This window comes from Pogonomyrmex barbatus, unplaced genomic scaffold (genome assembly GCF_055798465.1).
Source record: "Pogonomyrmex barbatus isolate J1 unplaced genomic scaffold, ASM5579846v1 scaffold18, whole genome shotgun sequence".
In the NCBI taxonomy this organism is placed as follows: domain Eukaryota; kingdom Metazoa; phylum Arthropoda; class Insecta; order Hymenoptera; family Formicidae; genus Pogonomyrmex; species Pogonomyrmex barbatus.
The window spans coordinates 379185-393538 of NW_028297114.1; the positions used below are offsets into that span (position 1 = coordinate 379185).

The window sequence follows — 14354 nt, forward strand, 5'->3', positions numbered from 1 at the left end:
AACGCGAGCGATTAATTATTACCTTACGCCGGCTCTCGAGTCGAAAATGTCAGTTCCTGGCCGCCTCTGGATTCGCCAGAGGCATCTACCTACACCAACCGCGAATGCGTTGTCATAACGAGACGTCATTACTGACTATTCATTACACGCGACGGATGTTCACTGAGCGTTATGACACTCAATGAATATTCACGCCCCGTTATATAGCCATTTTATAAACGGCTGCTGTAGCGCGACGGGTGACGCAAGCGAAACCATATTTAAGCGACCGTTTGCGTTTCGCATCGCAAAAATGAATCCGGTCCGGAGGTATAGATCGACATTTCAACATGTTCGGGATGGCTCACCCTTTTCGCCATTTACACGCATAAAATTATATATTACGTCATTTAGCGAGCGTCTAAAGGAGAGCTAATTTAGATCTATATACATATCTCGAAGTTTATATGTATGACGTATCATAATGAGATTCGCATTTGTTGCTGCCTCGTCTCTACCTGATGATTAAAATTAGCATGACTTGTCATTAAATATTGAATAAGACAAACTAACTGTAATCTGTCCAGATTGACTGACTGACTGGCTAGACCATCCAGCTGGTTTCGATACTTCGAATTAGACCGGAAAAAAAGAAAGATATCAATTTTCTCTCTACATAATAAAATAATCCGCTCTCGCGGCTCCGCTACCGACGTCGTCGCCGAGCCTCTACGCGTGTATGCATGTGCAAATAATAACGCGCACACTTACGCGACGAGGAGAGCTTAACTATTGTCCCGAACCCGAGGAGTAATGTCCCATTGTGAAACGGTTACAATGACGTATCGCCTGTCATCGGTGAAACGACGGCAATTTTATTCCATCCCAGTCGTGTTTAATGACCGTGTCGAAAGAAGTAAGGGGGCTTCGGAGGGAGGAACAGTTAAAAAGGGAGTTAAAAATATTAACATTTCGAGCCGATGGACATGTACGCGAGACACTGTTACGATATTGCGGCGTAAGCGGCCTCGCTCGGCGCGATTCGTACCGTGAAATTAACTTGTTCCACTTAAGTCATCGCAAACCGGACAACGAGGGCGCGCTCGCGACGTCAATCGCAGCGGACAGATATCCGTGCGATCGCAATTTTCTTTAATTGTCGCGGCAACATAACGCGCCTTCCCTCCCCCCCACCCCCTTCTCCTTCCCTTTTCGCGAGGCACACGGGCTCCGCAACGCGGATGCCCACCGCGTTATTATACCGTGTGTGTACCTGGTGTGTTTTATACGTTTCCTAGCCGGGATACGTGCGGGTGCGGCAACGAATCACTCACGTTTCCTGTAAATTGCGGATTCATGGTTTATCGGCGTACGGCCGAAACGTTTTACTGCCCGGCGATGCGCGATAACGCCGCGCTGACAGCGGAATGTCCCCGGCCAAAATGAATCCAACGAGTACACGCGAGACGCATATGCGGGAAACGTATTCTCTCGTGTTTTGTTTTTCGCGGGCGTGACTGGAATATCGGATTTGTCCAGTGACGTAGAATGAGGGGAAGCATCGAGCGCGAGGGGTCTTGCGTGATATTACGAGCATTCCCTCTCTCCTCCTCCCTCCTCCTCCTCCCCCCCCCTCCCGCAAAGTGATAGATCAAATGATATTTCATAATCGTTCGTGTATCTTTAAAATTTTTAATTGATTAACGAGAACAAAAATCGCGCGAATGTTTCGTGTCTAAATAACATTGATATAAAGCGCAATTTCAATTTTAAGATAATTAATTTTCTAAATGGACATTCTTGCTAAACCAGTTTTCTGCGCGGTAATAAATAGTAATACGAGAAATATTATTAATATACCTTGCGGAAATTGTAGAAAGTTATATTCAAGTTGAAAGATGACAACTCTCGTACACCGTAATCCACGTCGGCACTGAACAGAACATACATTATGATTTCGCTTTTAAGCGAATTTACTTCATTCCGTTTGATTCGCGCGTAATGCTCGTTAATTTAATTTCCAATTAAGCGTACGCTGGTTTCATTAAGGGCGTAACGTGACTCATTAAATGTGATTGCATGGCATTTATCCGCGCAGTATTGACAAATATGTGTTATATTCGCAAAGTATTTAGGAAAATACAGTGGTATCACGTACGTACATGATTTGATGAAGGAAATGAAATTTTTTTATGTGTATAAAATTCCTCCTTCATAAATTGAGATTTTTTTCCTTCGTAAATTGAGGACAGACAGAAACTTTTATGTAGTATATCATTTAATAGTCTGTCAAGAATATTTGCGAGTAAAGCGAGGATTGACGGGACAAATCATCAGCAAACGTTTATTATTCAAAAAGAATATTTCGTATTAGAAAATCCGTCAAAGCTTCGCTGTGTAAGTATATGCAACGTATAAAATATATATATGTATGTATGTGTATATATAAAAAAAATATATATATACATATATATACATATATCTAACTGCGTGAATCCTCGTTGGAAGATAAATGAGCCAATCTGTTAAACCCGGTCTCGAGATACGCACGCTCTCGCGTGGCAATTATATACGTTTCCTGAGGTCCAAATTTATTATGTACTAAAACGCCGTTATTGTTGCAAGAAGGCGGCCGTTGAGTAGAAAAAGCTGCCGTTATTAATTCGCATTAGTTTAATAGGTACCGGGTGGAGGCCGCGAGACCGAGAGGTACGCGGGAAGGTGAGCGGTGCGCGGGAGAGGAAGGAAGAGGGAGGGGGGGGGGGGGAATAAGGTCACGCCAGAAAGTGAGTAATGAAGGCGGTTTATCTCCGAGGAGTAACTAGCGGTGTTCGTGTAATGGGGGCATTCATCAACGCGATCTCACATCGCCTTTCCGTTCGCGTTTCAGAGTCTCATGACGATTTGCGCTACGTACGGACGGTGAGAAACGGAGCTGAAACGATTTCTTTCTGCACGCGCCCCTGGAAAACCCTCGTTGCCACTTTGCCGCGCAAGATTAATGCCGGTGAAGTGGTGTTTTCGGCGCCATTAATTTTTCTCTCCCCATTTATCAGTTTTAATTCCGCGAGGCCCGGATCCCCCTCGTTTCCCCTTCCCTATGACATTTCGTATGACGAATAGGATTAGCGCAATTGAAATTATGCCATATTCCATCCCATATTCGCGTAATTTGTCCCATTATATTGGCGCGTCCATCGTTTCGCCTCGTTATCGTTTCGCGAACAATGATAAGTGTCTATTTTAGGAATGCAATCTATTTCCCTAATATAATATCCCTAACATTTGTTATACTTGTTGCGAGCCTGGAATAATTTGTGAATTAATTAAAGTTACCTCCGGTTATTATGAGAGAGCGCGCGCCGCTAACGAGAAAGCAAATGGTCACAATTTATTCCAATACAAGCTAAGACAACTTTTCATTGCCGTCAGTACCTTTGCACACGAGAGATCGGAGATTGATTGACGTATCGTCCCCCTAGGCGGTCGCTGTCGCCGCATTATATAGTATTTCGTCTCGGCACGCTCATTACCTTCCTAACGAGAGAGGAAACCGATCGTACCCGCAAAAATGCACGTCCCGGCGTCCCGCGCTCCCAACGATTGACATTGGCGGCCGCGTTTCTGCGGCGCATCAACGCCACGCCGCACGACAACAAGCGACAGGAACAACAACCAGCACGATATATATCCGCGGAACACGCAACGAGCGCAGCAGGCAGCCATATTATTACCGTCTTTTCGCAGTCCGCGCCTCTGTAATTATGATTTTATTTTTATGGACATAAATTATACGGGCCGCCTAGCTGTGTCATTATATGGCATTTTAATTCAAGGCTGTAGACATAATGGTAACCCGCGCCACACGGACTCACTACTCACCTGCCCGTAGGTGAGGGGGACGGAATCGGGAGAGAAGGGTACCTATACGTGGGGCACCGCGAGGGGGGAAGACCGATGGGCCGATAGTGGGGTACGTCGACTCGGCCTCTCGCGATTCGCCAACTCCAATGTGTGCATTTTCTTTAATTCTTTTTTTCTTTTAGCCTCTCTTTTAGCCGCTTCTCTCGCGAGAAGCCGTTCCTTTATCCGAGATTCTCGCGTCAATGTCTCACGCACATGACATTATTTAATTTTCCGCCGAGTCTCGTTGCGAAATAATAACGCGTATTGGTTTAATATAATTCCGAGATTAGAAGGGGGTTCGTCCGGTGATTTCCGCTCGGCCGGCTTTCGCGATTTAGCAGTTTCCTCGCGATGGTTAAGAAAGTACATCGTTCTTTCGTTCGGTGGATATTCATCGCGTACTCTGCAATTACGTAAGAGTACTCGCAACGATTTCACGAAACGATTACGAAACCCCCCCCCCCCCGCCCCCGTGTAAAATAAGGCGCACGATTTTAATCTATATTCCCATTAATTCAGCTGCCTCTTTTTTTTTCATTTATGTAATAACGCAAAAGCAAAGTGGCAGTAAAGGAGAGGCAACCGTTTTACATCCGGTAATTTCATCGCGTCTCTCCGCCGCTTTCACGGCGGAGCGTTCGTCGCTCAAGTTTCTCAATACGTGTGAATTCGAAGATAAGTCCCGAAGGTTGATAAGCTAATTGACTATATCTTCTCATTATAAAGTTACACGCGATATAAACGAGATATAATCGGTGCGAGATATATATACTATTTGCGCGAGAGAAAACAAAGCTGCACTATCGTCACGCAAACGGTACGATAATCCAGAACGAAACTTTATCTCGGTGAATTTCCTACGTTCTTTTATCGTGAACTCGCTAAAAACAAAAGCACACGTTTGTACGCGATGTGCGTGATATCGCGCTTGGCACAACAACATCTGCCTCTCCACATTACGACATTACAATATATCATTTGGAGGCATAATTTTTGGCCGCATCTACCGTGTAGTTCCCCTGTCCTTAAACGACAGTACCGGCAGCTACGCCTCGAGTCACCGTCATCGATAAGCCGTGTACCTGTATTTAGCACCGTGCACGTGAGTGATATTCGTCAAACGGCGTGTATACGGCTATAATTTAACCGCAATTTCACAAACGCGCGGTACGCCGCGTTGCGCCGGGGACCTGACGATTGCGCCGAATAATTACGCCGGCGAGCTGTTGTTACGTCGTTACGATCGTCGGAATTACACTTAATTTGTAGTCATAAGCATAGCCGAGCCGCGCGCGTTTGCTTTTGACAATAATTCGCATTTTCTCGGAACGGTCGCTACTATCCGTAACAAAGACGACGGCGATGAAAATACGGTAATTTCCAGGGGGAGAGACTCGTGACTCGACCGCTCGTCAAAATATTTTCTGGTTCGCTTGCCGCTTGACGCGTAAATACCCGCCTATTATCGCCCCGGCATGTGCCGCTCAAGCTTACGCGATATCTAGTCTAACACATACTCGTCGCGCGGCGAGAGGAGGCTCCCTCCCTCCCTCCCCCCCTTCTCTCTCTCTCATTCTCTCTCTCTCTCTCTCTCGTTCGCTCGCTCGCTCGCTCTTCACAGTTATAAATTCACGGACGCGCGTTAACAAGTTCCCCGATATCCCGAAAGGTAGAGAAACTTCGGTCCCCGGCTGACAGGTTATTCTTTTAATTGGAACAGAACGTAATGGCCATCGCGTTGAAAATGACATCGCGCGGAACCCGTCAAACGACAGCGTGACAAAAGACAGGGCAAAATCGGAAGCTCGCCGGCTTTTTGCCGATGAATGGTATGAGGATCAACACGCACGGTAGCCGGTAATACTTGATGTTACGAACGCACGGCAGAGTGGCAAGCTGTCAGCCCGCCGCCGCGCTGTCAGTCTCCTGTCTGGTTGCTGTCTGTCTGTCATTCACTCACTCAACCCACTCATTCGCCTGTCCCATCTCTCCCCGACTTTTTCGGCTCTCCGTCTCTCCGTCTCGCCCTCCATTTCTCTTTTCCTCTCTCTTTTTTTTTTCGATCCCTCTCCTTTTTTTTCGTGACTGGCGTTCAAACTCGTTGGCCCCGTTACAGCGACGCGGACGTGCGCGCATCTGCCTGCGAAAATATTTTTTCGGTCCAGAGTGCGCGCGGACGATACCCACCGCGATGCTCGACGAAATTCATGCCAGATGTAGCTCCTCCCCGTGTGACGTTTGCACCAAGAGGAAATCTTTATTAAGTGGACGATGCTGATATAGTTTGAGAAGAGTCGAGATAAATGAAAGAGAGAGAGAGAGAGAGAGAGAGAGAGAGAGAGAGAGAGAGTGAACGCACGTGGAGAGCAGACTTTACGTGAGATCTTGCTCCAACCGAAAATACTCTCGAAACCCCCACGTTTCAAGACGAATGTCTTAAAGATCGATTCTACTTCGACATAAAACTCACTTTGTTAAAAAAAAAATGTAATATCTTCTGGGAATAATGTCGATATATTTCGAAAGAGTCGAAAACTTCTCCTCGACCGAGGATAATTTTTAAAATAGAACATTCCGAAATCTACATCTTATTGCGAGAAACGGTGTAACAAGTCCATTAATATACCCGGTATCAGTCGTAAACTAAAGGAGGAGCGTGAACCCATCCCGGGGACAATGAACGAGCTTATCCACGTTGCTATAAAATATTCTCTGTGTGCCGCGTGTCCATGCAGCCGTAAAACGCGAGCATCCGTTTAATGATAAATTAGGGACGACGCGACGCGTCGGGGACCGAACGAATATGTCCGGCCGCGTGTATTCTACTCTCTTTTCTCCCTTTCTCCCTCCACCCCCCCTCTCTCTCTCTCTCTCTCTCTCTCTCTCTCTCTCTCTCTCTCTCTCTATCGCGACAGTACCGAACGATTTAACTCGCAGTTGTTTGCATATCCGGTTTATGTTTCAATCTAGTTCCATCAATATGAATAAACACCGGTACGCATAGGTAGCACCGGCGCGGGCATTAATATGTATTGGCAATAAATCGATATCGATAATTAAAATCTGTGCCCGGCCGACTAGAGGGGTCCTTGGGAGCGCGAGCGCGTTTATATAAAAGTTCAATTTGTTATATGTAACTGCACGAGATGACTATAAATATTGCGTTACCCTTTTTAACCGGGATCGTAAATCCGCGTGATTTATGCACCAGCCGTCTGAGAGAGCCAAAGGGGTCGGAGATGGCATGCCGGTGACTGCGCGCCGCAGCAGGATTTCTAGTTCTTTCGCGCGTAACTAAATTCTGGCGCTCCACTTTATCATTGTTTCAATCGTTTCGGATCTACGAACAATTTTAATCTTATTGAAATGCGCAGGGACAGAGAGAGAGAGAGAGAGAGAGAGAGAGAGAGAGAATTTTTCACCGTTACGCTTCTTTACATATTGACGGTACCTACACTGCAACGATAAACAGGTTTTGTGAAATAAATACTGTCGATAAATATAATATTGCTGAAACTAAATATATTACGCATCCAAAAATGATTTCGAATATTTACATGACGATGCATGTAAAGCAGAAATTAAATACACATGCACAACAGTGTTAACTTTCTTTAACTTTCCACGATACAGTTTTAGTAAATATTAATTAAAGATACACTTAAATATGCAGGATAAAAATTTATAATTGTACATTTGATATCGTGTCGCACATGAAATTAATAGATATTAAAATTTTGAAGCCCCGAAAAAATATGCGCGCTCCACATACGAAGGTGCGTAAATCTAAAAAGACGCACATGTGAGAAATTGCGTTGAGAAAGACGTTGTGATAACTGTTGACAAATGCTGCAAAGAAAGGAGGAACAGACACTCGCGCCGACTAATGACGCCATCCATTTCCTTTTATACCTCGTGTGACGTTACAAAGCATCAACCATCCTTCCCTTTCTGAACCCCTGACGCGTATTCACGCGTTAAAAGTGTCCACCTTGAGAGACATCCCCTTCTCCCCCCGATTATCGCGCGTATTTCGTCTACGTCCATTGTGCGTGACCGTGTTGCGAGTACGTATCCGCGTCCGTATGTCCGGGAAGACAACCGATATCAAACGAGCATATCGGACACGGAATCCAAGAGGGTCCCCAAGGGACAAGAAGCTAATGGCCCGCCAGGTTCCAGAGTGTTATTATTACTTTGGCTGATGACTTGTGGATCCCCATCCTCCCGCTTTCAACATTTGCCACCTATTTATCATCGAGAACTCGCGGAGGAGGAAAACCATCGCTTGAAATTAGAAGCAAATATACTTAATGCTTATCTCGAGTATGAAAAGCAGGGATAATAAAAATTCAACAAATATTAAAAGTTAAAGATACAGATAACATTAAGAAAACATTAAAAACGTTAAAGATACAGATAAAAAAGTGAGGAGATATTGTTAAAAATGTTATTAAAAAGATTATATTTAAACTTGGAAGAAACTATAACGATGGGATAAAAAAAATATAGATATTTTTATATTCTTGTATTTTCAAAATCGATTATCGATAAAGATAGAAAGAGAAAAAAGAAAATAAGAAAGTAAGAAATTTTCATTGAGAAAAAATGAGCCCCTAAATTCAATCTATAGAGACTGTACGCACAACTTCTAATATTCTATATATATTTAATGGAATAAAGGTGAAGAGAAGGATATACGGAAAGAAATCTGATATTAGATAACGTGCTCGAAGGTACTGTAAGACAACATACTTGACAAGTTAAAAGGAAAAGGCAGAAAGTGCGCGCAGAAAACTGCTCATACATTTTAATATTCCACGACTATCCTATCCTTTGCCCCGGGCGGATAAAGGAATTATTTGTTCTTCGCAAGAAAGAAGCGGCGCAAGAGGAAGATTCAAGAGAAATGAAAAAGAATTCGACTTCAGCGGAGCTGTAAGAAGCAACAGACATTTGACAACGTGGCTGTATGAATAACGCAGAACATGCAACATATATAGTATATGAAGGAACATTTATATCGATGATTTATCGAGAGCCTCTTCATTTGAGAAAGCGAATACGATAATAAAATAGACGAGTTTTACCGCCGTCACGGGATAACAAATGATCGGGATCGGACGATTCCGGAGAAAGGCCTATCGATTCCTTTGTCTTAACCGTGCTCGGAGACCGCACTTCCGGCGGCAGCCGCGAGCAAGTAAATCGCGACGTATCATCGTCTCCGCAACAGGGCGTGAAAGGGGCTTTACCGAATCTCTGGCAGTATTCCCGGAAAAGTCCCGAGGAAAAAGGCTCGCGCGCAGTGGGAGGACGGCGCGAGCCGAGGAGTGAAGTGAACGAACCGAGGCAAAGGAGGGAAGATGACTGCTCGGTTGAGTAATGGATCAATTTATTTGCTGGCTGTAGGTACCTACCGGGGGTAGTAGATACGTATATAGGCGGCGTATAACAGGGCAGAGAAATGGCTACGTTGGATCCCCCCGGGTGTCGAGTAGAAAGATGTGCTGCGGGATGCGGGCCGCCAGGAGACGATTTCGCTATCCCCCTCCGGCTTACCGTCCTCGCCGTCGCTCTCGTCCTACCACAAGCTGGTCCTCCTTCTTTCCACTCTTCGGCGACGGCGACGGCGACGGTGGTGGCGGCGGAGGAGGCGGCGGCGGCGGCAGCGGCGGCGGCGGCGGCGGCGGGGCTGCACGATCCTCCGCAGCCTCTTTCGCAGAGAAGATCGTATTTATTTCCACGGTGGTGAGAATGGATGGCGTTCCGGTGATCTATGTCCCGGCGCAGACACATCTCATTTACTCTACGAAGCATAATTCCTTAACACTTTTTCGGGGAAAAGTGCTCGTATATCTTGGTTACGCCAGCAAGTCGCGCGAATTCCACGCTTGGCACGCTCGTATGAGCAATTTACCCCGCGCACGCTTTCTCTCATATTTCACATTCTGTCTCACCTCGGACAGCTGTGTTCCGTTTGATACCGATTTCGTTAGCAGGACTTTCGGCTTGGTAAATCGTAGGTAAATTTCCCCGACTATTTTTCACTACTTTTTATCCAAAAAAGATTTTTGGAAAAAAAAAAAAAAAAAAACACTCGAACCGGAGAACAAAGAGCAATATGTCCGTTTTGACGAATCATCATCGATGATTTTCCTTTGTATCCAACGGTGATTACTCATCGTTCGATTTCATTACGGTTTAAGATCCGTTAACTACCTCCAGGGACGAATCGCGGAACGAATTATTCGCGACGGACCAGCGATTGGATATCGAATTAGAAGGCTGCGGATTGGCCGCCGCCGCAGGTGGCTATTTATGTAGCATCCGAAGTACCTGTATCACGATCATTAATAAATAACGGCATTATGCAAATGGGCAATTTGTCTCCGGGCACCGCGGAGGCGCACGAGCGCGCTTCGCCGTGTGGTCATTTTAAATATCAAATGAAAGTACAGACGCGCGCGATGCACGGCAATTTATTTTCGTGCACACTGTCAGACCGCGGCAAAGCAGCGGCTCGCATTTATAATGAGAAGATTAATGATGCGTCACGGCGTGTCCATATGAGGGTGCACGCTTGTATGAGTACGCAATGATGGCCGGCCATTAATTTATTGCGCGTCGCGACACGACGGGGCTGGGGCGCGCGTCGACGAGTTTTTCATGTTGATATCATTCTTGCTTTATCTACACGCGCCTGTAACGGGGGCTTTGTCAGCGGTGTAAATAGAGATGTAAAATCATTCAACAAGCGCGGATTACACCCGATGACTTCGTAGATCAACAGGATACAGCGGCATTTCCGATATTCCCCTGTGGGTTACCCTTCGCTTAATTACTGTACAAACTCCAAACCTAATTCTGTCTCTATGGACATTAACGTATGACGTTTCATAAAGTAGCGACAGAAATTATTCAAAAGAAACACACATGTTTTATTCATCGATGCGCGAAATAATCTCGAAGGTTAAAAGTTAAAATATTAATATTTGTAATATCGCAATAAGCTTCACTACCTTTATCATTTTTGCTATCTATATATATATATATATATATATATATGTATCTCAAAACTGAAAAATATTCTATCAATTTAAATGATTATCATGTAATAACAAATTTTATAAATTGTTTAAAAAAATATAGAAGAAAAATAAATGGGAATAAATAAGAAGAGAAATAATTTTTTTTAAATGGATGCAATAGGCTAATTTTAATAAACAATAAATATTTTTCAATATATATATCGATGTCAATTGTGTACCTAGTCAATCAGAAACAGATTTTTGTGGGATTAGCGAAGGGCCAATTAATTTGTCAATTTCAATAAACACATTTCCGCACGAACAAACAAATATTTACCAAACGCGTGGCGTACACGATGTTATTTATGACAGCGCGTGACACGATAAAAATAGGGCTCGTATGAGCTTTTTGGATAGACGATATGCGATATTTTGCAAGCTTTGTCACACATGTGAATAGAAATACAATCTTTTGCTCTACCTGTTAAATACAATTTTTCACAAAAAGATAATATCAAACATTTCAGAATATGATTTTTATATAATAAGCTCAGACTGTTTCACATAATGCAGTTATCTAATATTTAAAATAAAAAGGATTATCTTTCTCTTTCTAATCTAATGTTCTCATCATGTCAAATTATATAAAATAATGCATACATGCATAAAGAAAGTAAGTATACTATATATTTTCTTTTCGTATCATAAAATTAAAAGCACCGTTAAGATACGTATTTTATAGTTCAAACACGATACAAAAATTATTTTCCTCTTTCTTTTACAGTTGGAGAATAACTTCAAAGTTATTCGTGTTTGATTGATGAAATAATACACCATGGCGAAATTTAATTAAAATTATACACGTTGCACGATCGAAAGTACTCGTCTCGTGTTAACTGGAATTCGAGCCGCAATCGAAACATCATCACGGTACCAATAAAACCAAGGTTTTAAATACTGGGATTGTAAAAAAACAAATAAAATATCTGAGCAAAATGTGAGATTCTTAAAGAGGATTGAAAGAAAATCAAATTTTTAAATTAACTATAATAATTAATTTTTGTCTTCTTCGTGAGGAAATCAATATCTGAATAATCAATATCTTCTTATTTTTCTTATAATTATTAAAAAAAAGATTAAGCAAGCAAAACCGATAACATCTGAGCATATATATATATATATATATATAGCTACGCAATTTTTTTCTCGACGAAAAGATTATTCTAAGAAATTCTCGCGCACGCAAAATAAATATTTTATGCCGGAAAGCTAATTTAGCTCACTTATGAAGGCTTCCGTGTGTTTAACAGCTGCCTTAGTTGATTTAATAATATACCTAATTACTGTCTTACGCTTCTGTGCGCGCAGTAACGATATTGCGGGTATCACAGATCTAAGTATACGCAGGAACGGGCGTAAATTATGATTATTTTAATAGAATGAATATCCCCGTTAATTACCTGGACACCATAATCATTATAGCGTTGTGACTTTGATATATTGCAATGTCCTCCTGCTTCGGCAATGAAATTATGTGAAATCATCCTCATTTTGTTATTCCACAAATGGAATTAAATTTCTCTTCGGCAGAAAGTTGTATGACACACGTAATAATTTCATTCATAACCTTCAAATAACTTTTTTACAAGATTCTGATGTATTAAACAAATATATCTTTCTAAAAAGAAAAAAAGCACACGTTAAAAATATACATAATTTGAAATTCAACGCTGCGCATTGAAGAGTTAAGAGTTAAGAATTAAGAGCCTGTTTGAAATGAAATATTTGAGAAATCTCAAATACAGTAGAATCAATATTAAATTATAATTTGTGTCGATAATATATAAATCAAGAATCTCATATTTCATGCTACGTTCGTGTCTGTAATTCATACTTTGTCACGTCGTATCGTATAAATTGATTACCGGCCATCGGATTCTACGATAAATATTAATTGGGGAGAGACGGATAGAATGTAGCCATAAAGTATCGTCGGAAATGAGCGATTAAACACGCGGGGACCGTCGTAAGTGATGCAAATAAGCGCTACCCGGCGCGGCGTCGGGGTGTTTATCCCGCGCGTGCGCCATGCATAGTAATTAATAGCCTCAATCGAAGTGCATTAAGAAACTGCGGTATCGGTGCGCTCATTAGGTATGCGCCGGCCGACGTTCCCCTTGCAAGGAAACGCAAGACCCTCATACGGTAACGGTTGTCCGCGGAACCGCCGGGTTGCATGCGCACGGAAAGGTTACCAGCGATAAAATACCCGACATCCGGCGGCTATTAATGCCGCGGCGCAATGCCAAACGTCATTTACATCGGCACTTTATTTCTACATGCGTATCCACGTCAGTGAGCTGAGGTAAAAGGGGAGAGGGAGGGATGGAGAGAGAGAGAGAGAGAGAGAGAGAGAGAGAGAGAGAGAGAGAGAGAGAGAGAGAGAGAGAGAAGAGCTGAGCTCTTCGTTTCTCACCATTCGCCGCCTTAGGGTCCAGGATTGCACCAGCATCCAAGATCATTTTTTCATCGTGCGAGCAGTTGAAACGTTTAAGCATGTCAGATGTGGTATCTAGGATCTCTCGGCTTCCCACAGATCTGATCGCGGAAATCTGTGGCAAAATTTTCCCAAAGGCAAACACAGAAACTCGATAAAATCTCTGTAAAACGTCCTTAAACTTGTTTTATATCGTCTGTGGATATCTTCATCGTGATTCTTAATTATTACATAGTAATAGTCAATTTTTTTTACTTTAAAAATCACGCATATGCAAATAAGTGTAAATTGTGTCGCATGGGGGAGGATTTCATCTTGATATAAAAAAAAAAAATCCAATATAATACACAGAAATTCAAGATGCGTTAACATTGGGGGTATCCTCGGTTCTGAAATTTCGCCATCATAGAGCCGTGCCACAGATTCATAAATCCAACCGGCGGACTTGTTCGTGGCGGGAAAAACAATTTCCGGCAAAACGCCGAATTAAGTACTTATCTTTACGAGCCGCCGTGCAATTTTCTGAAAGGAGATACGCCGTTGGGCGCGCAACGCCACGGGAAAAATTTATCGCGGTCCCGATACTATATTTCGAGCGCATAATGCCGCACACCGTTTGTTAGCGAAAGTTACACCCCGTGTGCGGGATGCATCCACCGCGATAAGAGCGAAAGAGGAAATATTATCGTCGGAAGGGCGCTCACGATCGGTATCGCTCAACATGTTTCATACCAATCGAATGTTCGATTTCGAAAACGTCAAGCTCAGAAATGTGATGTTCGGACACAAAAAATTCAAATCATTTCGAGGGCTCGTTGCTCGCGAGAAACGCGCTGGATATCTTCTGTATCTTTAATTCGCGTGTCTGACAATTGTATTAATTACAAAGTCCGCGGCGAAAATCTCAAAGCGTTTGGATATGGTTGCCGGAATGCATTTGT

General features: G+C 43.1%; 1 long non-coding RNA gene across 4 annotated transcripts in view; it reads right to left on the minus strand.

The window, feature by feature from the left end:
- Window positions 1–14354, minus strand: part of LOC112552750 (uncharacterized) — a 227803-nt gene that overhangs the window by 25558 nt on the left and 187891 nt on the right. Inside the window, exon 1 of one of the 4 annotated variants that reach the window (XR_016138809.1) lies at window positions 9306–10691. The exons of 2 other annotated variants lie outside the window; for them this stretch is intronic. This is a non-coding gene — a long non-coding RNA (uncharacterized LOC112552750). Of the gene's footprint in view, window positions 1–22; window positions 143–9305; window positions 10692–14354 lie in introns of those variants that run through there. One more of the 4 variants, XR_016138808.1, reaches the window with a different exon arrangement.